We start from the raw sequence: 25,826 nt of genomic DNA, 5'->3' as shown, positions 1-25,826 counted from the left end.
TAGACAGTCTTCATACCTGTCTCTATGGGCCACTCAAAAATATAACTCGAGACACTCAAACTACAAATCAGGAAAATCGGTCTGACTGCCATTGCCTGCCTTCCCTCTTTGAAGATGCTCTTTGAGCCTGACATCTGTGCAGGTGGTTGTAGACAGGCTTGAATTCCACAGGCTTGGAAGACCCCAGCTCCCCAAGGCCAGCAAATGGGGTATACACTGCACATTATGGGCTACATAGGCCAGGTTAGGCAGAGACCTGGCACAGGTCAAACATCAAGGCCAGATCATGGGAACAGGGTCTTGAGGGTCCATGGCATCTACTTAATTCCAAGTGCTAACCTACACAAATGTGCACATTTCCCAGAGAAATTTATCCATGTGCAACAGATGCAAATGCCTTTTTGTTCAGTGAGTAGATAAACATAGATAAACAAGAACTCTGCAATTATCCAATGAATTACGTGATCACTGTATGAGTTGTGGAGTCAGCCAGTTCTCCTAACATTAGAGAGAGATTTTTCATCACAAGCTTATTGGCATGTACTTTAATCCATGGGAGAAATCTCCCCCTAGGGAGGCAAATCCAGAATCATGTGGGCCTCCTGGATGCTCCTATTTAAGGCAGCCATGGAGGCTTAATGGGGTGGACAGGTGGGAGGCTTATGACTTGTTACAGATTTTTTTAAGAGGCTCTACACCCCATGTGAAGCCCAATGCTGGACTTGAACACCTGACCCTGAGATCAAGACCTGAGCTGAAATCAGGAGTTGGATGCTTAACTGCCTGAGCTACCCAGGTCCCCTTGATGGATTTTAACAGAAATAGTTAAATGTCCCAATAAGCATTGGCTTCTGATCTATCCACCATCTAAACATTCATTTGTCCATGGGAAATCTGTCCATTTCAAAGAAAAATGACTAGGTAGAGTGTAGAGGACTCCAGCTAAGGTATAATTATTGACAGATTTGGTAGCTGGTATTTTGATTGACCCATTCAATCCATGAATCAAGCAGTTGGAATGACATTATATGAAAGGCTATCTCTTCTTAAAGGAGTCTTGTCTAAAATCCTTACAAAGAGGTATAAATCTATTTGGTGCAAAGATATGGGTGGTAAGGAAAAGAATGTGCAGGAGCAAAGGTTGTGCATTGACAAAGGTGGAGATATTGAGCCAGTAGGTAATGACCGGGGAAAGGCTGAAGCAAGGTACAGTAACCCTGGTCGTAACAGCTCAAAAGGTAATATCCATGGACTGGCAGGTATAAGTGACAGCAGTACTTGGGACTAAAGAGAAGTTAGGTCCAGGTAAGACCAAAAGTCTCCAATATTGTGAACAGATTAGAGTTTCTGGTGTCAGATCCAGCAGAGAGGTTCCCCCCTTTTGCCATAGACAGAGGAATGCAGCAGATAAGAGTGTGGTTTCTCTAAGTGAAAGAGGAAAAAACAGCAAGGTAAGAAGCAGCAGGGACAAAATCACATACAGGCCTAATTCAGTCATCTTGGGAAAGCTTCAAGTCCTGGAAATCTTTATGTCAAGTTGGGGTGCAGGTCCAGTCAGGGTTTGGTGGTTTCTTTAGTTATATAAATGTGAATCTAAGAATCTATTCCTTGGAGTCTGACAGTACAAGGATTGGTTAACACTACTTGATTTGGGTTTTTCTCATGGGGTTGGAGAGAGTCTTTCTGGAGATGCCTTTTTCAATAGATGAATCCCCCATGTCATAAGGTATGATGTTCAAGGTCTTCATCCCTTGGGAGTACACTGTGAAAAGACTGCTATACAAAGTGTGGTTATTTTTAAGAGAGACCATTAGTTCTTTACAATTTGAAGAATAGCTCCTTTTATAAACTGAGTCAAAGAAGCAGGGGTCAGGGATATTGAGTGTCCTGTTACAAAGAGAACAGATTCTTACTGAATTTGTGCAAATATATTGTAATGAAACCTAAGAATATTTAATAAGAGTTTCAGAATTCTGGAGGGATCAGATAGAAAAGGATAAATGCTTTAACCTTTGTTGTAAAGATTGTACTTGACCAAATTGCTGTTAAGTCATAGATTGTTTAAAGAGATAAAAGAGTCTATTAAATCTGGAAAAACATATTAAAGCAATCAGTTTTCCATTTGAGTTTTAGAAATTCTACCAAGTTCAGTGTTATGATCTTAAATTTATCAAAACCTGTGATCTACGGTGCTTGTCAAGTCTTTGTCACGAATCTCTTGGAAGATGAAGTACTTAAACAATAACTTCCCATAAATGACAAAGACATAAAAATAAGAATGACTAGAGATCTGAGGAGAGTTCATTATGATGTAATTGACAAGGAAATTGGGTTATTTAACAGTAGATAACACTTCAAGATAATAATACCAGGACATATCAGATTTCTAGGAGTTTCATACCATTTCTAGAACACCTATTTTAACAGTATCCATATAAATATCTATACAAATCAAAGGAATTTTAGCACCAATTACTTGACAATGCTTCCTATATACCAAATAAGCTTAAATTAGCATAACGGCTCCCTTTTTACAAGAAGAGGGAACAAACATGAGACTTTCCAGAGGGTCTCTGGAAGTTCTGTTACTTTTAGGTCAAAAAAACTTGACTTACAATTTGATTTGAAAAAGTTTGTCAAAAATGTCCATTTTTTTTTTTTTTATGGTACCTGGGTGGCTCAGTCAGTTGGACTGACTCTTGATTTTGGCTTGGATCGTGATCTCAGGGTCATGAGATCAAGCCCCATGCCAAGCTCTGTAGTCAGTACAGTCTGCTTGAGATTCTGTCTCCCTCTGCTCCTCCCCCTGCTCATATTCGCGTTCTCTCAAAAAAAAAAAAAAAACTAGATCTCAAATATATGAAAATGTCTTAAACACTTGATTGAATATAATCATAGACCATTATAAAGTGATATTTAATTATCTATTTGATCAAAATGACAATAAAAGATTTCAAAGGCAAATATAATGGTCACATACTTACAAGCAAAACTTACCTCTTTTAATACACAGAAGACCTCCGTTTACTTGAGTAATCAAGAAGCTGATGAAGACCAGCCACAGAAATGTTGTTTACTAGGCAGATTATATTAAAGGCAAAGAAAAACCTTTGTTTACAACTTCTTACTGAGAGTGGACCAATGTAAATAAAGTTTAGTATTAACAGAAAACCAAATTCTAATTATATACCAGTGTAATTTTTATCTTAAAATTACCTTTTTAAAAAACCTAAACCTAATCTTGACTACTTATAAAATTCCTTTCTTAATAGTCCTTTTCCATAAACCTACAACTTTAAAGATCTGTGTAGGGTTTGTCTAATTTTAAAAATTCAGGAACAGGGTGCCTGGGTGGCTCAGTGGGTTAAGCTGCTGCCTTCAGCTCAGATCATGATCTGGGGTCCTGGGATAGAGTCCTACATCGGGTTCTCTGCTCAGCAGGGAGCCTGCTTCCCTCTCTCTCTCTGCCTGCCTCTCTGTCTACTTGTGATCTCTCTCTGTAAAATAAATAAATAAAATCTTTTAAAAAAAAATTCAGGAACAATGATTTTGCTTTAGAACAAAATTAATTTTCCTTATAAAGTCCATCATACCTTTTCTTATAAAAAGAATTCTATTTTTTAACCTATTGCTCATATATAGTCATTTTCTCTCTCACTGTTTCTAGTAGTTTCATTTTAAAAATGCTAACAATTTCATCAGTTCAAATGTCTTTTTTTTTCAATTTCAAAAATGTATAAAGCTTATCTAGAAAAGAAATGATACAGGATACATTACAGGATAATGATAGATTTACCCTTAGAAGATAACATAATTGCTTATGCATTACATTGGGGAAAATTCTTAAATATTAATATTAAATTAATATTAATATTAAATTAATATTAATATTAATATCATTAAGTAATATTAAGTATTATTGTTTCAGTGAGTTAATAAGCACAAAATTATTCCCATTTTCTACATTTATGTTTGCAAATACCTACATTTTTTTTAAGATTTTATTTATTTGACACAGAGAGCACAAGTAGGCAGAGAGGCAGGCAGAGAGAGGGGGGGGAAGCAGGCTCCCTGCTGAGCAGAGAGCCCAATGCAGGGCTTAATCCCAGGACCCTGGGATCATGACCTAAGCTGAAGGCAGAGGCTTAACCCACTGAGTCACCCAGGCACCCCGCAAATACCTACATCTTAATGAAAGAAGTTCATTACTTGAAAGATGTTACTGTTACTTGAAAGACTGATTATACAGTTTATACCATCTTTTAAATAACCTTTTTTAATAAAAGGTAAACTTACATGTAAAAGCAAATGGGAATATCCCCATGGTTAACTCATTGACACTACATTATAAACAGTCCTTCAAGTAACATCTTTGGTTCTTCGTTAAAATATATGTTTGTTAAATAGGTGATGGGGATTAAGGAAGGCACTTGTGATGAGCACTAATGTTAGTTTTAACTAACTGGAATTTTTTTAAAAGATTTTATTTATTTATTTGACAGAGATTACAAGTAGGCAGAGAGGCAGGCAGAGAGAGAGAGAGGAGCAAGCAGGCTCCCTGCTAAGCAGAGAGCCTGATGCGGGGCTCGATCCAAGGACCCTGGGATCATGACCTGAGCCGAAGGCAGAGGCTTTAACCCACTGAGCCACCCAGGTACCCCTAACTAACTGGAATTTAAATAAAAACTTAAAAATAAGTAAAAACAAATGTTTTTACTTATTTTTATAAGCAAGCAAATGTTATATCTATTTGTTGTTGTCTGGCTACAAGTCTGAAAAGAAAGCAACAAAGTGTGAGTCTGCTAAAAACAAAAACAAAAACAAAAACTCCAGTTTGCCATTGAGGAGTTATCACTGTATATATACAAGACAGAAATGGTCATTCCTGCACTGCCTTTTGTCGCTCAGCTATTGTGATCTACGAATGTCTTTCAAACACATGGGTCATCCCCAGCAAGAAATATGTGTCTGCCTTCAGCTTGGGTCATGATCCTGGGGTCCTGGGATCAAGCCTTGTGTCAGTTCAGTGGAGAGTATGCTTCTCCCTCCCCCTCTGCCTGCCACTCTGCATACTTATGGTCTCTCTTTCTGTGTCATATAAATAAAGCCTTAAAAAAAGAACCCTAAATATATAAAAACATATAAGTAAAATTTTAATCAACTGACATGTATTTCCTATTTTGCATTTTATGAAATTATCCTGTTTTATTTATAGATAATAAATGAATCTAATAAAGTTTATGAATAATAGATAAAATTGAAGATCTATATTACTCATTGATCTGTATAGATGTAATGTGTGTGTTTTCTATTTAAACAAATGTTAGTCATAATTCATCAATGGTGATTGACCATAGTTTGAAAACTAAGAGGGTATGGTAAATTCTTCCATAGGAAGAGTCAGCTCTCATGGGAGTTCCATGTTTCCTTCCTTAAGTGCCAATGTTCTAATTTCACAGATGCCTAAGGAATTACAGCCATTAGGATATGTTGTACCTACTTCTGCTTCTGCTGTCTATTGTCTCAGGTGACCAGCATTGACCTAAGATTATAGCTATTTTTTTTAATTTATTTTTTATTTATTTTCAGCATAACAGTATTATTTTTGCACCACACCCAGTGCTCCATGCAATCCATGCCCTCTATAATACTGACCACCTGGTACCCCAACCTCCCATCCCCCGACACTTCAAACCCCTCAGATTGTTTTTCAGAGTCCATAGACTCTCATGATTCACCTCCCCTTCCAATTTCCCCCAACTCCCTTCTCCTCTCTATCTCCCCATGTCTTCCATGCTATTTGTTATGCTCCACAAATAAGTGAAACCATATGATAATTGACTCTTTCTGCTTGACTTATTTCACTCAGCATAATCTCTTCCAGTCCCGTCCATGTTGCTACAAAAGTTGGGTATTCATCTTTTCTGATGGAGGTATAATACTCCATAGTGTATATGGACCACATCTTCCTTATCCATTCGTCCATTGAAAGGCATCTTGGTTCTTTCCACAGTTTGGCGACCATGGTCATTGCTGCTATAAAACATTGTGGTACAGATGGCCCTTCTTTTCACTACATCTGTGTCTTTGGGGTAAATACCCAGGAGTGCAATGGCAGGGTCATAGGGAAGTTCTATTTTTAATTTCTTGAGGAATCTCCATACTGTTCTCCAAAGAGGCTGCACCAACTTGCATTCCCACCAACAGTGTAAGAGGATTCCCCTTTCTCCACATCCCCTCCAACACATGTTGTTTCCTGTCTTGCTAATTTTGGCCATTCTAACTGGTGTAAGGTGATATCTCAATGTGGTTTTAATTTGAATCTCCCTGAGGGCTAGTGATGATGAACATTTTTTCATGTGTCTGATAGCCGTTTGTATGTCTTCATTGGAGAAGTCTCTATTCATATCTTCTGCCCATTTTTTTATATGATTGTCTGTTTTGTGTGTGTTGAGTTTGAGGAGTTCTTTATAGATCCTGGATATCAACCTTTTGTACTGTCATTTGCAAATATCTTCTCCCATTCTGTGGGTTGCTTCTTTGTTTTCTTGACTATTTCCTTTGCTGTGCAGAAGCTTTTGTGCCCCCAAACTACTAGAACTCATACAGCAATTCAGCAACGTGGCAGGATACAAAGTCAATGTACAGAAATCAGTGGCTTTCTTATACACTAACAATGAAAATACAGAAAGGGAAATTAGAGAGTCAATTCCATTTACTATAACACCAAGAACCATAAGATACCTGGGAATAAACCTAACCAAAGAGGAGGTAAAGGATCTGTACTCGAGGAACTACAGAACACTCATGAAAGAAATTGAAGAAGACACAAAAAGATGGAAGACCATTCCATGCTCTTGGATCAGAAGAATAAACATTGTTAAAATGTCTATATTGGCTAGAGCAATCTATACTTTTAATGCCATTCCAGTCAAAATTCCACCAGTATTCTTCAAAGAGCTGGAGCAAATAATCCAAAAGTTTGTATGGAATCAGAAGAGACCCCGAATCGCTAAGGAAATGTTGAAAAACAAAAATAAAACTGGGGGCATCATGTTATCTGATTTCAAGCTTTACTACAAAGCTGTGATCACCAAGACAGCATGGTACTGGCATAAAAACAGACACATAGACCAGTGGAACAGAGTAGAGAGCCCAGATATGGACCCTCAACTCTATGGGCAAATAATCTCCAACAAAACAGGAAAAAATATACAGTGGAAAAAAGACAGTCTCTTCAATAAATGGTGCTGGGAAAACTGGACAGCTATATGTAGAAGAATGAAATTTGACCATTCTCTTACACCGTACACAAAGATAAACTCAAAATGGATAAAAGACCTCACTGTGAGACAGGAATCCATCAGAATCCTAGAGGAGAACATAGGCAGTAATCTCTTTGATATCAGCCACAGCAACTTCTTTCAAGATATGTCTCCAAAGGCAAAGGAAACAAAAGCGAAAATAAACTTTTGGGACTTCATCAAGATCAAAAGCTTCTGCACAGCAATGGAAACAGTCAAGAAAACTAAGATTATAGCTATCTTAAGAGAACTCCACATATCAACCAACTGTACACTGATAAGCTACAGCCAGAGAAGTATTTTTGGTTTTTTTGATATTTTGTTATTTTTCAGCATTTCCTTCAGCTGATTTATTTAAATTTTTACCATCATGCAGAATTTTTGTAATATAATGCTAATTTTTTCCATCTGTGTACACAATGATGATAAAGGTATCATTTTATGTGTATTAAATTGAGCTTTTTTATTTCAAGATTTTAAAATTTAATGTGACTTGATTTGGAATTGAGAAAAAGTGACTGCCATTGTTCCTCCAGTTAAACCCCCTACCAGTCCAACAAGGAACTTTAAGATTTTCCTTCCCTTGAGCAAATCTGTTTTTGGCGTATGTTGTAAACTGGGTATAAATGAAATGGATAACCCAAGCATAATTTGGGGGTCTGTACTTACTTAGAAAGTAGAAAGTTCTATGTATTAAATTTTAATGTATAGGTTACAATTATAACTTGCAATATGACTGGCATGGATTTATTAAAATGGATTCCTATATTCTTTGGGTAGAAATCTGTGATATGAGCTAGAAGCCTGAGGTATACTACTAAGGATAATGATATGTGTTATATGCTAGGTTTCCTAGGTGTTCTCTATACATCATACTTGATATCCCTGTTGTTTTAAAGTCTGGACATAATTTCCATAGACCTAGTGCTCATTTTCTAGTAGGTGAATATGGATTAAAAAGTATAAGTTGGGAGTACAGTAAATGATCAATTTTTGGCCTAGTATATTTAAAGATATAATTACTGATTCTGCATATTCAGCAGCTGTTCTTTTATAATAAAGTGCTAGCACCCAAATCGGGAATTAAATCGGGATTATTCGCATAGAGTCTGTCATGTGTCCCAAGCTGTACTCAATCCAGGAAGATAATGGAAAAGAACAAAATTCAGTACCTGGATGCATTAGCATATATGCTGGGTTATAATACCAAGAACCAGATTGGTTCAGACCAATCTTCATCCTTGAAGTCAGTGTCTAATAGGAGTTGCTGTTGTTCAGAATCCTTGCTGCTTCTTATGGAAATTAAAGTGGAGGTTTCCACTGCTTCATTGGGTTCCCTATTGATTGAAACTTTCCTAGTTGAGTAGATGGTGCTGACAGCAAACGGTGGGGTGAAGACGTTGGGTGTGATGATGCTGGTGATATTGATGGGTCTTCCATTGCTATAAGGTGACCAGGATAATGATCCCTGGAGAAAGTAGTGGATGTCACAACCAGTGGAGTTGTATTGGACCAGAAGGCGACATTCCAATTCAGAATACTGGCACAACTGCTATTGCTGGAGGGGTCAGAAGAGTATCCATTGCTGCAATGAGAATGGTGTCCAATAGTGAGAAACAGACAAACAGGCTGTTTAAGTCTAAGTTTTCAAATCAGGATTATTAGTGAGCTTCTGCTTACGCCATTACACCTTTCATTTGATCCAGCAGGCAGCATGCTGCACTGGCCTGCTTAGTAAGTTTGACAGGGTTAAATAAAGATGCATGATGGATTCCTGCCTGCAGAAAAAGGATAGTAGGAGTCAAGATGGCGGAGAAGTAGCAAGCTGAGACTGCTTCAGCTAGCCGGAGATCAGCTAGATAGCTTATCTAAAGATTGCAAACACCTGAAAATCCATCGGCAGATCGAAGAGAAGAAGAACAGCAATTCTGGAAACAGAAAAACAACCACTTTCTGAAAGGTAGGACCGGCGGAGAAGTGAATCCAAAGCGACGGGAAGATAGACCCCGGGGGGAGGGGCCGGCTCCCGGCAAGCGGCGGAGCAACCGCGCACAAAATCAGGACTTTTAAAAGTCTGTTCCGCGGAGGGACATCGCTCCAGAGGCTAAACCGGGGCGAAGCCCACGCGGGGTCAGCGTGGCCTCAGGTCCCGCAGGGTCACAGAAGGATCGGGGGTGTCTGAGTGTCGCAGAGCTTGCGGGTATTGGAACGGGAAAGCCGGCTACAGAGACAGAGCCGACAGTAAGCTCGCAGCTCCGTGTTACCTTGAACCGGTCGCAGGCTCGGTGAGCTCGGAGCGCGGCCGGAGGTCAGGCAGACGGGAGTAACTGGGCGCTGTTCTCTGAGGGCGCACTGAGGAGTGGGGCCCTGGGCTCTCGGCTCCTCCGGGCCGGAGACCAGGAGGCCGCCATTTGTATTCCCGTCCTCTGGAACTCTACGGAAAGCGCTCAGGGAACAAAAGCTCCTGAAAGCAAACCCGAGCGGATTACTCACCCCGGCCCCGGGTAAGGGCGGTGTAATTCCGCCTGGGGCAAAGACACTTGAAAATCACTACAACAGGCCCCTCCCCCAGAAGATCAACAAGAAATCCAGCCGAGACCAAGCTCACCTACCAAGGAGTGCGGTTTCAATACCAAGGAGAGCAGCAGAATTCCAGAGGAGGAGAAAGCCAAGCACGGAACTCATGGCTTTTTTCCTGTGATTTTCTTTAGTCTTGCAGTTAATTTAATTTTTTCTTTTTCATTTTTTTTTTTTTTCTCGCCTTCGGGTAAAATTTTTTTTTTTTTTAACTGTTACCTTTTTCTTTTTTAACGATTTTTTACTAGTTTATCTAATATATATATATATTTTTTTACATTTTTCTTAGGTGTTTTCTTTTTTTAAAAAAAATTCTTTTCTTTTTTTTTTTTTTTTCTTTTTTCTTTCTTCCTTTTTGAACCTCTTTTTATCCCCTTTCTCCCCACTCACGATTTTGGATCTCTTCTAATTTGGCTAAAGCATATTTTCCTGGGGTTGTTGCCACCCTTTTAGTATTTTACTTGCCCCTTCATTTACTCTTATCTGGACAAAATGACAAGACGTAAAAATTCACCACAAAAAAAAGAACAAGAGGCAGTACCGAAGGCTAGGGACCTAATCAATACAGACATCGGTAATATGTCAGATCTAGAGTTCAGAATGACAATTCTCAAGGTTCTAGCCGGGCTCGAAAAAGGCATGGAAGATATTAGAGAAACCCTCTCGAGAGATATAAAAGCCCTTTCTGGAGAAATAAAAGAACTAAAATCTAACCAAGTTGAAATCAAAAAAGCTATTAATGAGGTGCAATCAAAAATGGAGGCTCTCACTGCTAGGATAAATGAGGCAGAAGAAAGAATTAGTGATATAGAAGACCAAATGACAGAGAATAAAGAAGCTGATCAAAAGAGGGACAAACAGCTACTGGACCACGAGGGGAGAATTCGAGAAATAAGTGACACCATAAGACGAAACAACATTAGAATAATTGGGATTCCAGAAGAAGAAGAAAGTGAGAGGGGAGCAGAAGGTATACTGGAGAGAATTATTGGGGAGAATTTCCCCAATATGGCAAAGGGAACAAGCATCAAAATTCAGGAGGTTCAGAGAATGCCCCTCAAAATAAATAAGAATAGGCCCACACCCCGTCACATAATAGTAAAATTTACAAGTCTCAATGACAAAGAGAAAATCCTGAAAGCAGCCCGGGAAAAGAAGTCTGTAACATACAATGGTAAAAATATTAGATTGGCAGCTGACTTATCCACAGAGACCTGGCAGGCCAGAAAGAGCTGGCATGATATTTTCAGAGCACTAAACGAGAAAAACATGCAGCCAAGAATACTATATCCAGCTAGGCTATCATTGAAAATAGAAGGAGAGATTAAAAGCTTCCAGGACAAACAACAACTGAAAGAATTTGCAAATACCAAACCAGCTCTACAGGAAGTATTGAAAGGGGTCCTCTAAGCAAAGAGAGAGCCTACAAGTGGTAGATCAGAAAGGAACAGAGACCATATACAGTAACAGTCACCTTACAGGCAATACAATGGCACTAAATTCATATCTCTCAATAGTTACCCTGAATGTGAATGGGCTAAATGCCCCTGTCAAAAGACACAGGGTATCAGAATGGATAAAAAAACAAAACCCATCTATATGTTGCCTCCAAGAAACACATTTTAAGCCCGAAGACACCTCCAGATTTAAAGTGAGGGGGTGGAAAAGAATTTACCATGCTAATGGACATCAGAAGAAAGCAGGAGTGGCAATCCTTATATCAGATCAATTAGATTTTAAGCCAAAGACTGTAATAAGAGATGAGGAAGGACACTATATCATACTCAAAGGGTCTGTCCAACAAGAAGATTTAACAATTTTAAATATCTATGCCCCCAACGTGGGAGCAGCCAACTATATAAACCAATTAATAACAAAATCAAAGAAACACATAAACAACAATACAATAATAGTAGGGGACTTTAATATTCCCCTCACTGAAATGGACAGGTCATCCAAGCAAAAGATCAGCAAGGAAATAAAGGCCTTAAATGACACACTGGACCAGATGGACATCACAGATATATTCAGAATATTTCATCCCAAAGCAACAGAATACACATTCTTCTCTAGTGCACATGGTACATTCTCCAGAATAGATCACATCCTCGGTCCTAAATCAGGACTCAACCGGTATCAAAAGATTGGGATCATTCCCTGCATATTTTCAGACCACAATGCTCTAAAGCTAGAACTCAACCACAAAAGGAAGTTTGGAAAGAACCCAAATACATGGAGACTAAAGAGTATCCTTCTAAAGAATGAATGGGTCAACCGGGAAATTAAAGAAGAATTGAAAAAAATCATGGAAACAAATGATAATGAAAATACAACGGTTCAAAATCTGTGGGACACAACAAAGGCAGTCCTGAGAGGAAAATATATAGCGGTACAAGCCTTTCTCAAGAAACAAGAAAGGTCTCAGGTACACAACCTAACCCTACACCTAAAGGAGCTGGAGAAGGAACAAGAAAGAAACCCTAAGCCCAGCAGGAGAAGAGAAATCATAAAGATCAGAGCAGAAATCAATGAAATAGAAACCAAAAAAACAATAGAACAAATCAACGAAACTAGGAGCTGGTTCTTTGAAAGAATTAATAAAATTGATAAACCCCTGGCCCGACTTATCAAAAAGAAAAGAGAAAGGACCCAAATAAATAAAATCATGAATGAAAGAGGAGAGATCACAACTAACACCAAGGAAATACAAACTATTATAAGAACATACTATGAGCAACTCTACGGCAATAAATTTGACAATCTGGAAGAAATGGATGCATTCCTAGAAACATATAAACTACCACAACTGAACCATGAAGAAATAGAAAGCCTGAACAGACCCATAACCAGTAAGGAGATTGAAACAGTCATTAAAAATCTCCAAACAAACAAAAGCCCAGGGCCAGACGGCTTCCCGGGGGAATTCTACCAAACATTTAAAGAAGAACTAATTCCTATTCTCCTGAAACTGTTCCAAAAAATAGAAATGGAAGGAAAACTTCCAAACTCATTTTATGAGGCCAGCATCACCTTGATCCCAAAACCAGACAAGGATCCCACCAAAAAAGAGAGCTATAGACCGATATCCTTGATGAACACAGATGCGAAAATACTCAACAAAATACTAGCCAATCGGATTCAACAGTACATTAAAAAGATTATTCACCACGACCAAGTGGGATTTATTCCAGGGCTGCAAGGTTGGTTCAACATCCGCAAATCAGTCAATGTGATACAACACATCAATAAAAGTAAGAACAAGAACCATATGATACTCTCAATAGATGCTGAAAAAGCATTTGACAAAGTACAACATCCCTTCCTGATCAAAACTCTTCAAAGTGTAGGGATAGAGGGCACATACCTCAATATCATCAAAGCCATCTATGAAAAACCCACCGCAAATATCATTCTCAATGGAGAAAAACTGAAAGCTTTTCCGCTAAGGTCAGGAACACGGCAGGGATGTCCATTATCACCACTGCTATTCAACATCGTACTAGAGGTCCTAGCCTCAGCAATCAGACAACAAAAGGAAATTAAAGGCATCCAAATCGGCAAAGAAGAAGTCAAATTATCACTCTTCGCAGATGATATGATACTATATGTGGAAAACCCAAAAGACTCCACTCCAAAACTGCTAGAACTTATACAGGAATTCAGTAAAGTGTCAGGATATAAAATCAATGCACAGAAATCAGTTGCATTTCTCTACACCAACAGCAAGACAGAAGAAAGAGATATTAAGGAGTCAATCCCATTTACAATTGCATCCAAAACCATAAGATACCTAGGAATAAACCTAACCAAAGAGACACAGAATCTATACTCAGAAAACTATAAAGTACTCATGAAAGAAATTGAGGAAGACACAAAGAAATGGAAAAATGTTCCATGCTCCTGGATTGGAAGAATAAATATTGTGAAAATGTCTATGCTACCTAAAGCAATCTACACATTTAATGCAATTCCTATCAAAGTACCATCCATCTTTTTCAAAGAAATGGAACAAATAATTCTAAAATTTATATGGAACCAGAAAAGACCTCGAATAGCCAAAGGGATATTGAAAAAGAAAGCCAACGTTGGTGGCATCACAATTCCGGACTTCAAGCTCTATTACAAAGCTGTCATCATCAAGACAGCATGGTACTGGCACAAAAACAGACACATAGATCAATGGAACAGAATAGAGAGCCCAGAAATAGACCCTCAACTCTATGGTCAACTAATCTTCGACAAAGCAGGAAAGAATGTCCAATGGAAAAAAGACAGCCTTTTCAATAAATGGTGCTGGGAAAATTGGACAGCCACATGCAGAAAAATGAAATTGGACCATTTCCTTACACCACACACAAAAATAGACTCAAAATGGATGAAGGACCTCAATGTACGAAAGGAATCCATCAAAATCCTTGAGGAGAACACGGGCAGCAACCTCTTCGACCTCTGCCGCAGCAACATCTTCCTAGGAACAACGCAAAAGGCAAGGGAAGCAAGGGAAAAAATGAACTACTGGGATTTCATCAAGATCAAAAGCTTTTGCACAGCAAAGGAAACAGTTAACAAAATCAAAAGACAACTGACAGAATGGGAGAAGATATTTGCAAACGACATATCAGATAAAGGACTAGTGTCCAGAATCTATAAAGAACTTAGCAAACTCAACACCCAAAGAACAAATAATCCAATCAAGAAATGGGCAGAAGACATGAACAGACATTTCTGCAAAGAAGACATCCAGATGGCCAACAGACACATGAAAAAGTGCTCCATATCACTTGGCATCAGGGAAATACAAATCAAAACCACAATGAGATATCACCTCACACCAGTCAGAATGGCTAAAATCAACAAGTCAGGAAATGACAGATGCTGGCGAGGATGCGGAGAAAGGGGAACCCTCCTACACTGTTGGTGGGAATGCAAGCTGGTGCAGCCACTCTGGAAAACAGCATGGAGGTTCCTCAAAATGTTGAAAATAGAACTGCCCTATGACCCAGCAATTGCACTATTGGGTATTTACCCTAAAGATACAAATGTAGTGATCCAAAGGGACACATGCACCCGAATGTTTATAGCAGCAATGTCCACAATAGCCAAACTATGGAAAGAACCTAGATGTCCATCAACAGATGAATGGATCAAGAAGATGTGGTATATATACACAATGGAATACTATGCAGCCATCAAAAGAAATGAAATCTTGCCATTTGCAACAACATGGATGGAACTAGAGCGTATCATGCTTAGCGAAATAAGTCAAGCAGAGAAAGACAACTATCATATGATCTCCCTGATATGAGGAAGTGGTGATGCAACATGGAGGCTTAAGTGGGTAGAAGAATAAATGAAACAAGATGGGATTGGGAGGGAGACAAACCATAAGTGACTCTTAATCTCACAAAACAAACTGAGGGTTGCCGGGGGGAGGGGGTTGGGGAGAAGGGGGTGGGATTATGGACATTGGGGAGGGTATGTGATTTGGTGAGTGCTGTGAAGTGTGTAAACCTGGTGATTCACAGACCTGGGGATAAAAATATATGTATATAAAAAATATATGTTTATAAAAAATAAAAAATAAAAAAAATAAAAATAAAAAAAAAAAAAAAAAAAAAAAAAAAAAAAAAAGAAAAAGGATAGTAACCTAGACATTTTCAATTGTTTCTTGTAGTCCTTGCCATTTAAGGATATCTATCATTACTATGTCCATTTTTTCCAGCATCTCTGTAAGCTTGGTCACCCTGTATCATACTAGGCTAAATATTAGACATCTTGTGTTAATACAATAAAAGTAGTTTTCAGCCTGCCATTTTTATAGAGGCATCATATTATTTTCTTTAATGTGATGTAACATGTTTTCTTCTTCAGTCACCCAATAGGTTTTGTTAGCAGTAGGTGTGATAACTTCCCCAGTACTGTATATAGATCACTTTATATTTTAATTAATACTTTTCCTACTATTTTAGACTCTGGGGTATTGTTAGTACTCTTACCTCTGTGGGTGCTTGCAATATTAATTCAATTGGAGTTGTCCAATTCCTTCTATATACAGTTTAGAGATCTTGTAATTGCTCAGGCTGTTTTAGTCTAAGTTTTCAAATCAGGATTATTAGTGAGCTTCTGCTTAAGCCATTACACCTTTCCTTTGACCCAGATGTGGTTGGCTTGTAGGTTAAAGTGGAGGTTCCACATTCTGCTTTGTTCCTCAGCCCATTCTAATATTTGTTTTTCTTTGAAGTGTGTGCCCTTATCTGATGGTTGGGATACCACAGCAAGCAATCCAGATTTCTAATACTCTGATGGTGGATTTTTGATAATTTTTTCTGCAAAAGATAAGAGTAATCCTATTCCAGACCATGAATCTACAATGGTGCATGCACATAGTTGATTCTCTGACATGGGCAAGGGTTCTATTTGATCATTTTGTTTTGGTTTGGTTTTGGTTTTTATTAACATATAATGTATTATTAACCCCAGGGGTACAGGTCTGTGAATAGTCAGGCTTCTTCTCCCACTCTGTCAGTCATCTTTTGGTTTTGTTGACTGTTTACTTTGTTGTGCAAAAGCTCTTAATCTTTTTTTTTTTTAAGATTTTATTTATTTATTTGACACAGAGAGAGAGAGATCACAAGTAGGCAAAGCAGAGATCACAAGCAGAGATGGGGGAAGCAGGCTCCCTGCTGAGCAAAGAGTCCAATGAGGGGCTCAGTCCCAGGACCCTGAGACCATGACCTGAGCTGAAGGCAGAGGCTTAACCCACTGAGCCACCCAGGCATTCCACAAAGGCTCTTGATCTTGATGAAGTCCGATAGTTCATTTTTGCTCTTCCTTCCCTTGCCTTTGGCAATATTTCTAGGAAGAAGTTGCTGTGGCTGTCGAAGAGGTTGCTGCCTGTGTTCTCCTCAAGGATTTTTATGGATTCCTTTCTCACATTGAGGTCTTTCATCCATTTGGAGTCTATTTTTCTGTGTGGTATAAGGAAATGGTCCAGTTTCATTTTCCTGCAAGTGGCTGTCCAATTTTCCCAGAACCATTTGTTGAAGAGACTGTGTTTTTTCCATTGGACGTTCTTTCCTGCTTTGCCAAAGATTAGTTGATGATAGAGTTGAGGGTCTATTTCTGGGCTCTCTATTCTGTTCCACTGATCTATGTGTCTGTTTTTGTACCAGTACCATATTGTCTTGATGACAACTTTGTAACAGAGCTTGAAGTCTGGAACTGTGATGCCACCAACTTTGGTTTTCTTTTTCAACATTCCTCTGGCTATTTGGGGTCTTTTCTGGTTCCATATAAATTTTAGGATTATTTCTTCCATTTCTTTGAAGAAAATTGATGGTATTTTGATAGGGATTGTGTTAAGCATGTAGAGTGCTTTAGGTAGTATAGACATTTTCACAGTATTTGTTCTTCCAATCCATGAGCATGGAACATTTTTCCATTTCTTCGGGTGTTCCTCAGTTTCTTTCTTGAGTACTTTATAGTTTTCTGAGTACAGATACTTTGTCTCTTTGGTTAGGTTTATTCCTAGGTTCTTATGGTTTGGGGAGCAATTATAAATGGGATTGACTCCTTAATTTCTCTTTCTTCTTATTGTTGGTGTATAGAAATGCAACTGATTTCTGTGCATTGATTTTATATCCTGACACTTTATGGTACAAGTTCTAGTGGATTTGGAGTGGAGTCTTTTGGATTTTCCACATAAAATATCATGTCCTCTGCAAAAACTGATAGTTTGACTTCTTCTTTGCCGATTTGGATGCCTTTAATTTCATTTTATCAACTGATTGCTGAGGCTAGGACTTCTAATACTATGTTGAATAGCAGTGGTGATGATGGACATCCCTGCCATGTTCCTGACTTTAGTGGTAAAGCTTTCAGTTTTTCTCCATTGAGAATGATATTCGCTGTGGGTTTTTCATAGATGTCTTTGATGATATTGAGGTATGTACCCTCTATCCCTACACTTTGGAGAGTTTTGTTCAAGAAAGGATGCTGTACTTTGTCAAATGCTTTTTCAGCATCTATTGAGAGTACTGTACCATTCTTGTTCTTTCTTTTATTAATGTATTGTATCACATTGATTGATTTGTGGATGTTGAACCAAACTTGCAGCCCTAGAGTAAGTCGCACTTGGTCGTGATGAGTAATCCTTTTAATGTACTGTTGGATCCTATTGGCTAGTATTTTGGTGAGAATTTTCGCATCTGTGTTCATCAAGGATATTGGTCTGTAATTCTTTTTTTTTTGGTGGGGTCTTTGGTTTTGGGATTAAGGTGATGCTGGCCTCATAAAATGAGTCTGGAAGTCTTTCCATTTCTATTTTTTTGGAACGGTTTCAGGAGAATAGGAATTAATTCTTCTTTAAATGTTTGGTAGAATTTCCGTGGGAAGCCGTCCAGCCCTGGGCTCATTTGTTGGGAGATTTTGATGTCTACTTCAATCTCCTTACTGGTTATGGGTCTGTTTAGGTTTTCTATTTCTTCCTGGTTCAGTTGTGGTAGTATATATGTCTCTAGGAATGCATCCATTTCTTCCAGATTGTCAAATTTGCTGGCATATAGTTGCTTATAATATGTTCTTATAATTGTTTGCATCGCTTTGGTGTTGGTTGTGATCTCTCCTCTTTCATTCATGATTTTATTAATTTGGGTTCTTTCTCTTTTCTTTCTGATAAGTCTGGCCATGGTTTTATCAATCTTATTAATTCTTTCAAAGAACCAGCTCCCAATTTCATTGATTTGTTCTACTGTTTTTTTGTTTGTTTCTATTTCATTGATTTCTGCTCTGATCTTTATTATTTCTCTTCTCCTGCTGGGTTTAGGTTTTCTTTGCTGTTTCTTTCTTCAGCTTCTTTAGGTGTAGGGTGAGGTTGTGTACTTCTAGTATTATGTGTATACTTGTATACACAAATGTGTATACTTGTGTACACAAATACTTGTGTATTTGAGACCTTTTTTCTTTTTTTTTAAAAGATTTCATTTATTTATTTGACAGAAAGAGATCACAAGTAGGCAGAGAGGCAGGCAGAGAGAGAGAGGGAAGCAGGCTCCCTGCTGAGCAGACAGCCTGATGTGGGACTCGATCCCAGGACCCTGAGATCATGACCTGAGCCAAAGGCAGTGGCTTAACCCACTGAGCCACCCAGGCACCCGAGACCTTTCTTGTTTCTTGAGAAAGGCTTGTACTATATAATCATTTGCATCATCTGGAAGTGTCTGTCAGCTTTGACCTTCCATGGAGTATTCACTAGTGGCCTCTAACCTTTAAACTTTCAGCAATTCCCACATTCCTTAATTTGAATTGGAGGTATTTGGTAGGTATATATGTGTTTCTTTTTTATTTCAAGTTTTTATTTAAGTTCTAGTTAGTTAACATATACAGTAAAATTGGTTTCACTTAGAATTAAGTGATTCATCACTTGTGATGAACACGTAGTGTTATATATAAGTGCCCTCCTTAGTACCCATCACCCATTTAGCCTATCCCCTACCCACCTCCTTCCATCTACCCTCACTCTGTTCTCTATCATTAAGAGTCTCTTTCAGTTTGTTTCTCTCCTCTCTCTCTTTGCCCCTTTCCCATATGTTCATCTGTTTTGTTTCTTAAATTCCACATATCAGTGAAACCATAACGGTACTTGTCTTTCTCTGACTTTTATTTTGCTTAGCATAATATACTGTAGCTCCATCTGCATCATTGCAAATTGCAAGATTTCATTCTTTTTGATGGCTAAGTAATATTTCATTGTATATATACACCACATCTTCTTTACCCATTCATCAGTCAATGGACATACAGGTTCTTTCCATAATTTGGCTATTGTTGATATGCTGCTGTAAACATTGGGGTGCATGTGCTCCCTTGAATCAGTATCTTTGTATCCTTTGGGTAAAGATCTAGGAGTACAATTGCTGGGTCATAGGGTAAGTCTATTTTTAACAACTTGAGGAGCCTCCAAACTATTTTCCAGAGTGGCTGCACCAGTTTGCATTCCCACATACAGTGTAAGAGGGCTCCACTTCCTCCACATCCTCACCAACATCTGTTGTTTTCTGTGTTGTTAATTCTAGCCATTCTGACAAGTATGAAGTGGCATTTCATTGTGCTTTTGATATGTATTTCCCTGATGATGAGTGATGTCCAGGATCTTTTCATGTGTCTGTTAACCATGTGTATGTCTTCTTTGGAAAAATGTTCATGTTTTCTGCCCTTTTCTTAACTGGATTATTTTGGGGGTATTGAGTTTAATTAGTTCTTTATAGACTTTGGATACTAACCCTCTATCAGATGTCATTGGCAAATATCTCCTCCCATTCTGTAGGTCATCTTTTAGTTCTGTTGATTGTTATGTGTTTCTTTCCTATCCATGTTCTAGTGCTTTGTGTCTCAGCATGATTGATAATAGGTGCCCATGCAATGATCTAATCAATTGGCATTGTCCTTGTTTACATATGGTTTTGTTTTGAATTGCTTTCCTCATTAGTCATGAATCATTGTGGTTTTTGTTAAATTTCAGGAATTTGGGCGTGCTTTCCTAATGAGGCTGTCTATATGGTCATTAAGTTTCATTACTCAGCGTTTCTTTCTGATGTGCAGAGACATGTGTGATAAACATGGAGCTATCAGCCAGTGCCATTTTCTCTCATATATCCTTACTCCATATGTTCATATTTCCCTTTCCAGTCATTTTTCCCACCATGTTGCTGACCAAAAGCTATTCCAGTGGCTATTGCCCATGAGTCTGAGATAAGATATATGTCATTCTGATTTTCCTTAACAGATTGTTCAATCGCCAATTTTATGGCTATTAACTCAGCATATTGTGCTGATTTTCTGGACCCTGATTCTGACAGGGCTGGACCATCATTAGTCCTCAAGGATGCTGCCTGCCAGCATTTTCCAGATGGTGTCACGGAGGCTGATCCATCTATAAACCAGGCATTGTTGAATGCCACAGACCATGGCAGTCCCCACTGCCCAACTGCTGAAGCTTGGATAGGCTCACCCCTCAGGAATTCTGGCAAGTCCACTGTTGGCGTGTTGGAGATTTTCTCAGTTCACACAGAAAGTTGAATCTCAATCTATTTTTCCTGCTTGAAAATATACCATTTCCATGTTAGGACTTTATGGCCAGGACTAGTTTCTTTCAGTTTGACAGGGCCCTACTTATCCCACTCCAGTATAGGATCTTGGAGTTTAAGTATAATTAGTTTATTTTCTGTTAGTTTCTCTGCATTTTGTAGGGCTTATAAAGTGCCCAGGTGAACCTTTAATTGGGTTGTTTCTGTTCTGGGGCCATGGGAACCTCTTAATCCAAAATATAGTTGGGTAATATTTGGGGTCCTGTGGTGTTTTAGACTGCAGAGCCCACACTGCAAACCCTTTTGAGTGTAAGCATTCTGGCTTATCTCTAGAGTCCTCATTAGCTGATACCAGTGAATTACAAGTTCTGACAGCGGTAGTGAAATAAGTAAAGGCAGACTCTTGAGTCTCTGTCCATCTAAACCCCTTACTCTTCCTACTTATTTCATAAATACGTTTTAATATGATCCTCATGTGTGGTATGTGCTGTTGCCAATATCCAAACAGTCTGATCAGTTTCAGAGATGCTACTTTTGTGGTACAAATGTAATGCAACCTAGCTTTTCTGTGACTGGGTCTGGAATTTTTTTGCCTTCAGAAAACCTAGAAATTTTATTGTAGTATAAGGTCCTTGGATGTTACTTGGGTCAATGGTTCATTCTCTGGGTGTAAGAAATTCAATTAACTCTCTGTTCTTCCCAGTTATCACCATAAATAGTATGTCATCAATACAGGAAATGCTTGTTTGTGTATGTGTTGTTTTCTTGAAAGGCTTGGGTGTTTTGTGTTAGAAAGTTGTGGGCTCTTACTGATGTATACGATCAGTGAACTGATATTTTCTGCCTTCCCATATGAGGGCAGGTATGGGTTGGCTCTCCTCATCAATGGGAACAGCAATGAACACGTCAGATATGTCTATCCATATGTAATAAGATGCTGATCTAGTAGTAATATTGATTATAATGCCCATATCTGAGAGTGCTCCCTCAATTTTGAGAGAGTATTTGTTTAACTTCTTATTATCTATTGTGAGTCTATATGACCCATCTGGCTTTTTAAGAGGCCTGACTGGGTTGTTACATGGTAAAATAGTAAGGACAGTAATTTGTTCCTTTAGAAGTTCCTGAATGTTTCCCTTAAATTTTGTATGTCCTATTACATCTATCCAAGAATGTTTTCTAAATTGGAACCAATAAGGCTTTTATCCTTAATGAGTGATCTATCACCAACTGTTAGGAATCTATATACCTTGTCCCAGGGTTAATTTTCATTTTAATACTTCAACTAATTCCTTTTTTATTGTTAAAGTTTTCTAAATTAGTAGGATAACCTAGTGTAATTGTTACCTAGGACCATATATCTAGCAACATAATGATACATGTAGCATTTTTACATATAAAGGTGGTTTCTACTGATATGGCCAGGTTACCGGGTGATTTTCTCCAGCCTGGGCCAAGAGACAGAGACTGCCAGTCCCTGTGGGATTTGCTCTCCTTTAGCTACCAGTGGCTTGTCTATTAATGGGATTAAGCTTTAAAAAGGAGTATTTACAATGATGGGTCAGTGGGTCTATATGTGAGTTTATTTTTCTTAGGTCTATTTACTCTAAGAGCTGGTTTCCATTTCTCTGACATTGAACATATGTAATTTCTGGGGTTTCTATTTTTATAATTTGTTACAAAGGGTGCTAGTTTAAATGGTTTAGGTGGCCAAATGGATCTTGCATACTTAGTTCTAAATGGCCTATTTTGATTAGGTATTTACATTTGGTGTAGGCCTGTTTTGTCAATATACTTAAGAGTTAAATCTATAGTCTTTTTCTAGACTTAGTTCTCCAGCTGTTTTTATCAAATCAATCAGTTGTCCTGTGTTTCTGGCACCTGAAAATACTATAAATAATGCTTTTCTCTTCTATGGGGGCTCAGCTTTTAGACTGACCTTTTCAATTTGTTCTGTTCCTTCCACATATAGCCGTGAGGGTGTCCCTTATCATGAATCACAATTAATAGTTCTAAGTTCATATTAGTATGAATCCTGCTTCCCCTGCTCCTCCTGCTGTTCTCAATGGATATATTTCAAAGAATAATAGGTTAGGTAGATACCATCTTAATCTCCAGATTGTTGCTATTCAAAGATCTTTATAAATTAGTATTATTTTCTCCAAATAATCAAAGGCGTCAATTTGTGTTAGCATCAGTGGTAATGGGCCCAAACTGCACAATCTCTCCTCCTGTGAGGGTAAAGTTTTGTTTTCTTTTGGTCCATGAATCTAATAGTCACTGGGTTTCTGTGTCCAAATGAGTTTGTTGGAATTCTATTCTAATTTTGTCATATTTAGTCTAGTAAAGCTCTCTTCAGTGACTCTGATTCATCCCATATTGTCAAAGATTAATTGACCATATAATTGTGGGTTTATTTCCAGGTTTTCTAGTCTGTTCCATTGATCTATGTGTCTATTTTTGTGCCAGTACCACCCTGTTTTGATTACTACAGCTTTGTAATAGAACTTGAAGTCTGAAATTATGATACCTCCAGCTTTGCATTTCTTTTTCAAAATTGATTTGGCAATTTGGAACTTTTATGGTTCCATATACATTTTAGGATTGTTTGTCCTAGTTCTGTTGGTATTTTGATAGACATTGCATTAAATTGCTTTGGGTTGTATAGACATTATTTTTTTTTAAGATTTTATTTATTTATTTGAGAGAGAGAGAGAACATGAGAGGGGAGAAGGTCAGAGGAAGAAGCAGACTCCCCAGGGTGCTGGAGTCTGATGTGGGACTCCATCCCAGGACTCTGGGATCATGACCTGAGCCAAAGGCAGTGGCTTAACCAACTGAGCCACCCAGGTGCCGCTAGTATGGACATTTTAACAATATTTGTTCTTCTCTGCCATGAGCATGGAATGGCTTTCCATTTCTTTGTATCATCTTCAATTTCTTTCATCACTGTTTTATAGTTTAGAGTACAGGTCTTTCACATCTTTGGTTGGGTTTATTCTTATGTATTTTACTATTTTTGTTGCAATTGTAAATGGGATTTTTTTTTCTATTGATTTCTTTCTGCTGTTTCATTATTAGTGTATAGAAATACAAAAGAGGGGCGCCTGGGTGGCTCAGTCGGTTAAAGCCTCTGCCTTAACATTCCAGGATCCTGGGATCGAGCCTTGCTTTGGGCTCTCTGCTCAGTGGCGAGCCTGCTTCCCTTCCTCTCTGCCTCCTGTGACCTCTGTCTGTCAAATAAATAAATAAAAATCTTTCAAAAAATTTAAAAAATACAAAAGATTCCTGCACATTGATTTTGTATCCTGTGACTTAATGGGATCATTTATTCTAGTGGTTTTTTGGTGTAGTCTTTTGGGTTTTTTAAATATAGTATCATCTGCAAAAAGTAGAAGTTTTACTTCTTCCTTACCAATTTATATGCATTTTATTTCCTTTTGTTGTGTAATTGCTATGGCTAGGACTTCCATTACTATACTGAATAAAAGTAGGAAGAATGAACATCCCTGTCTTCTTGTTCCTGACCCTTAGGGGAAAAGGTCTTAATTTTTCCCCATTGAGTGTGATGTTCACTGTGGGTTTTCCACAGATGACCTTTATAATGTTGAGGTATATTCCCTCTAAACCTACTTTGTTAAGGTCTTTTATCATGAATGGATGTTGTATTTTTGTCAAATGCCCTTTCTGCATCTACTGAGATGATTTTATGGTTTTTACCTTTTCTTTAATTGATGCAATATAACATGCTGACTGATTTGCAAATATTGAGCCACTCTTGTATCCCAGGGATAAATCCAACTTGATGGAGGTGAATGATTTTTTTAATGTATTGTTGGTTCTCTTCACTAGTATTTGTTGTCAGAGATATTGGACTATAGTTTTCTTTTTTTGTAGTGTCTTAATATGGTTTTGTTTTCAGAGTAAGGATAACCTCATAGAATGAATTTGGAAGCCTTCCTTCCTCTTCTATTTTTTAGAATAGTTTGGGAATAGGTATTAACTCTCCTCCTTTAAATATTTGGTAGAGAGGTGCCTGGGTAGCTCAGTGGGTTAAGCCTCTGCCTTCGGCTCAGGTCATGATCTCAGGGTCCTGGGATCGAGCCCCGCATCAGGCTCTCTGCTCAGCGGGGAGCCTGCTTCCCCCTCTCTCTCAGCCTGCCTCTCTGCTTACTTGTGACCTCTGACTGTCAAATAAATAAATAAAAATTTAAAAAAATAAATATTTGAAAGAATTCACCTGTGAAGCTGTGTGGCCCTGGACTTTTGGTTTTGGGGAGTTTTTTGATTATTGACTTAATCTCCTTGCTGGTAATTGTTCTAGTCAAATTTTCTATTTCTTCCTGGTTCAGTTTTGGTAAGCTATATGTTTCTAGGAATTTATCCTTTTCTTTAAGTTGTCCAATTTGTTGGCATACAGTTTTTCATAATATTCCTCTTAGAATTATTTGTATTTTTATGATGTTGGTTGCTATTTCTCTTCTTCCATTTGTAATTTTGTCTGAATTCTTTCTCTCTTAATAAGTCTGGCTAGAGGTTTATGAATTTTATCTTTTCAAAGAACCAGCTACTGGTTTCATTTATCTTTTCTGATTTTTTAGTATCTCTATCATATACTGCTGCTTTCACCATTATCTCCTTCCTCCCGCCAGTTTTAGGTTTTGTCTGTTCTTTTTCTAGCTCCTTTAGGTGTAAGGTTAGGTTGTTTTTTTTCTTACCTCTTGAGGTACGCATGTATTGCTGTAAACTTTCCCTCTTAGAAGGGAAGGGTTTTAGAACATTCTGCTTTCATTTTCATTTGATTCCATGTACTTTGGGATTTCTTCTTTGATTTCGTGGTTAACCCATTCATTGTTTAGTA

The 25,826-nt window shown here is 38.1% G+C and overlaps 2 long non-coding RNA genes across 3 annotated transcripts in view; one reads left to right on the top strand and one right to left on the bottom strand.

Annotated features, from left to right (window-relative positions):
• LOC131814661 (uncharacterized) overlaps positions 1-25,826 on the bottom strand; it is a 99,754-nt gene that overhangs the window by 18,421 nt on the left and 55,507 nt on the right. Inside the window, exon 3 of one of the 2 annotated variants that reach the window (XR_009347412.1) lies at positions 5,549-8,889. The exons of the other annotated variant lie outside the window; for it this stretch is intronic. This is a non-coding gene — a long non-coding RNA (uncharacterized LOC131814661). Of the gene's footprint in view, positions 1-5,548; positions 8,890-25,826 lie in introns of those variants that run through there. 2 annotated transcript variants of the gene reach the window in all.
• Positions 1-25,826, top strand: part of LOC131814662 (uncharacterized) — a 60,170-nt gene that overhangs the window by 20,065 nt on the left and 14,279 nt on the right. The gene's annotated exons all lie outside the window — the stretch shown is intronic.

Source organism: Mustela lutreola, chromosome 14 (genome assembly GCF_030435805.1).
Source record: "Mustela lutreola isolate mMusLut2 chromosome 14, mMusLut2.pri, whole genome shotgun sequence".
Lineage (NCBI taxonomy): Eukaryota > Metazoa > Chordata > Mammalia > Carnivora > Mustelidae > Mustela > Mustela lutreola.
This window is presented reverse-complemented; position numbering and strand designations above follow the sequence as displayed.